The sequence below is a fragment of the Ursus arctos genome, unplaced genomic scaffold, assembly GCF_023065955.2.
Source record: "Ursus arctos isolate Adak ecotype North America unplaced genomic scaffold, UrsArc2.0 scaffold_6, whole genome shotgun sequence".
NCBI classification, from domain to species: Eukaryota; Metazoa; Chordata; class Mammalia; order Carnivora; family Ursidae; genus Ursus; species Ursus arctos.
This window is the reverse complement of record NW_026623078.1, coordinates 6,453,719-6,457,658: the sequence shown is the minus strand read 5'-3', so window position 1 is coordinate 6,457,658 and position 3,940 is coordinate 6,453,719. Positions and strand designations below refer to the sequence as shown.

The 3,940-nt window shown below is 38.5% G+C and overlaps 1 pseudogene; it reads right to left on the bottom strand.

The window, feature by feature from the left end:
* Positions 1-980: 980 nt before the first annotated feature.
* On the bottom strand, positions 981-1,915 carry LOC125283220 (olfactory receptor 4F21-like; annotated as a pseudogene).
* Positions 1,916-3,940: the final 2,025 nt, after the last annotated feature.

The following is a 3,940-nucleotide window of genomic DNA, read 5'->3' as shown; positions in this document are numbered from 1 at the left end:
ATCCCACAGGCTGGTCATGACTTGCAGAACCATGCTCATGGCTGAGTGGCCTACTTTGAACTGCTGGTTTTATGAGACTTGTAGAAAGCAGAGAAATATTTTATATCATGGAATTCTCTGTGCTCAATCACCAGTTTGGGGTGCATTGGAGTAAAATGTTTAAGTAGTACTTCTTTAAGTTACAAAGCAATATTGGGAGGCTGCTTTTAAGTTTACTTTTATTGAAGATGGTTCTTTACTGTCAGCACCAGAAAGTCTGTCTCACTGCCTGTCTCTGGCTTCTCGACATCGATACACAATATTTGCTGTGGGAAAGGCCAGGCATGCTAAGGAGTTAATGAACTCTCTACAAATGAAGAAACGCTTCAAATACCTTGCCCTTCAGTGGGATAATTCTAAATCACAGAATCTATACAGTCTCCTGGAGGACTACGGTTTGCTTGCATTCCAGTTATGTTACCAACATAATCATCTTTCCTTTCTCAACACCACTTCCCTGTTCCCTTACTGGTGCATCCAAAAATCAGCTTGCAAATCAACTACAGGCAATTCGGTGTTGTCTTTGGATCTTCTAAGGGAAACCAACCTAAGTAACTAAGTAGAGCTACTACTCCTACATATATAACCATTCAATGTGATAGTTGCTGACTTTCCCAAGCAGGGTTGTACTGATGGGAAGCAGAAGGGATTTTCTTACGTTCTTACTTATTGTCAAAATGACCACAATTTCAATTATAAAATATTATTTAGTAAATATTACTGCTGTCTGCTGAAATAGTAAAATAATACCATTACACGGTAGATTCACATCTCCCATGGTAGCCAAGGTCATGAATAAATGCTGTACAGAAGCAGTAGAATTTTGTTCCATGAGGTAGATAATACGTCCAGTTCTGTCTATTTTAAATGTCAGCTGCCTGAGTAGAGGTGTCCAAAGAGCAGATGGATGTATGGTTTTAGAGCTCCAAAGATAGAGCCAGTTAGCAAAGTCTGGCATAATGTCCCTGTTTGCTCAGTCTTTTTATGGCTACCTTTATGTCTTTATTTCTTAATGTATATATGATGGGATTTAAAATGGGGGTGATAGCAAAGTCAGCAATGAACAGGTATTTATCAATTGATGATGTGGGGAAAGGCCAGACATAGAGAAACATGCATGGAGTGAAAAAAAGAACCACCACAGTGATGTGAGCTGACAGAGTGACAAATGCTTTGGATAAGTCTCTGGAAGAACGTTTCCAGACCATGACCAAAATGAAGATGTAGGAAAGGATCAGCAGGAAGAAGGTGCTCATAGTCATGAAGCCACTGTTGGCAGCAATAATAAACTCAAACTTGTGTCCACCTGTGCACGCAAGTTTTATGATCCTGGGAAAGTCACAGTAAAAGCTGTCTGCTTAATTAGGACCACAAAAGGGCAAGTTTATAATGAAAGCAAACTGAGACATAGCATAGATCACCCCAATGACCCAGCCAGCAATTACAAATGAAAAACAGATTTTAGGGTTCATGATATTCAGGTAGTGGAGGGGCTTACAGATTGCTGTGTACCTGTCAAATGCCATGGCTATGAGTAACACCATCTCCACTCCTCCCATGATGTGGATGAAGCATATCTGTGTCATGCAGCTTTGGAAAGAAATGAGCTTGTATTCATTTAAAAGGTCCCTGATCATCTTTGGGACTGTGGTAGAGGCAAGCCCCACATCAATGAGCGACAAGTTGGCTAGCAGGAAGTACATAGGAGAATGTAGGTGAGAATCAAAAATTACCAAAAAGAAAATGAAGAGATTTCCCATATGATCCCTAAATAGATCAAGGAAAATATCAACATGAGAAATACTTTAGTTTCCCAAGAACTAGAGAGTCCCAGCAACACAAACTCAGAAACCACAGAATTATTTAGTCCATCCATTGACTTGGTTGGAAGAGCTGATTTTCAAATCACCTGAGGATAGAAAATTATTAAAAAGACACAGTCAGTGGCACAAATGTAAATTTCCTATTTCTTGCTAGTTTGCTCTTTGGGGTACATCTCCTAAATTAGAAATCATTTAATTGGATACGAAAAAAATTAAGGATATGGAAACATTATGGTGATCAAGAGAATGATTACATAAAAAGAGAAGAACATTTTTTAATATTTTAGATGGAGATAAATGATGTTATTTCCCTTCTATTCCATTTTCAGTTCTTTTTATTTTGCCTCTCAAGGATTTCTAGACATTTCCTCTGACCACTTACTAGGTGTTCTGTCACCTGAACAATCTTAGCTATTACTGTCAATTTTCACAGTAATATTCTCACACTAATTTGCTGATTCTCCTTACCTAAATTTATTTCAGTGGTCACATAGAGATCTTTAGGCCAAAACAATTTAAAGCCTTTCACCTTGTTTCACCTTGTATTTGTGTTTTTTTTTTTTAATCTTGTATAATTTACCATGGATGTCAAGTGCTCAGATTGTGATTATTCGTAATTTTGAATCATAACTATTGTCATGGTACGTGCCTCTATATTCAGTTAAACTGTTAGATACAGAGACTGAATACTTGTAAGTAAAAATTGTTAAACAATTATAAAATTAATAGATTGCATTTATGCAAAACTTTGTACGAAGCACATTATCTCATTTAAACTCACAGAATTCTGTAAGAAAGCTTTTCTTACATTCATTTTGCTAATGAAGAAACTGAGTCTTAGAGGGATCAAGTGTCAGACCCAGGACTTATGTCCAGAGCTCTAGGACACCATAGTGCATGCTTCTAACCATGGCACTGTGCTCTTCAAGGCTGGAACCTTCCAGTATATGCTGGATCTTCCCTAAGGATCAATCAGTTAAACTTTTTCTACTTTTTGCTTCCTTTTACCTATGTACATAGTTAAGTTCTTTTTTTTTTCAAAGATTTTATTTATTTATTTGAGACAGAGAGCATACCTGAGTGTGGGGGGAGGGGCAAAAGGAGAAGGGCAAGTTGACTCCCCGCTGAGCAGGGAGCCTGAAGTGGGGCTCAATCCTAGGACCATGAGATCATGTGTGACCGGAGCAAAAGGCAGACACTTAACCGACTGATCCACCCAGGTGCACCTACCTAGTTAAATTATGTTTAAAAAATCAAATCTCTAGGGGTGCCTGGGTGGCACAGCGGTTAAGCGTCTGCCTTTGGCTCAGGGCGTGATCCTGGCGTTATGGGATCGAGCCCCACATCAGGCTTCTCCGCTGTGAGCCTGCTTCTTCCTCTCCCACTCCCCCTGCTTGTGTTCCCTCTCTCACTGGCTGTCTCTCTCTGTCAAATAAATAAATAAAATCTTTTAAAAAAATCAAATCTCTAAATCTTGTGTCTCCTAATTTTCTTTCTCTCCCTAATTCCTCATTGGCAGTCCTCACTCTTTGTTCTGTAATAGGCCAAGAGAATTCAGTTTCCAAAATTCCTTGTTCATAGAAAGATACTCTGGATTCCAAACACATCATACAATAATCAGTTTTTCATCATCACTTTCCTTGATCTCTCTGCAGGATTTGATACTGTTTATCATGCCCTTAGTTCTGTAACTCACTCTGCCCTTGGCTCCTTGGCTTTTATAAAGCCAGTCGTCTTCTCACTGCTTGCCAATAGAAATTCCATTTGTTCTAGTGGTTGGCTGAAATCTCTAGATTTGAGAAAACAGTAGATCTATCCCAAGTTGAGAGCATGATATATGATTTTTTTAAACCAGTTACTATAATCCCATTTTCCCTGGCCATGAACTAATCTAAGATAGGATATGTGACCAAGAAATGTTCAATGACACATAAACCAATGTTGTCTGGAGAGCTTTCCTTCCAAATGAAAAGACAAAGCTTCATGTAGAGAAACTTCTTTTCATGTTTTTTTTTTTTTTGCATTTAATGACAATGATATGCTTAAAGGTGCAGCAACAACAAAGTTGTAAAGCCCGT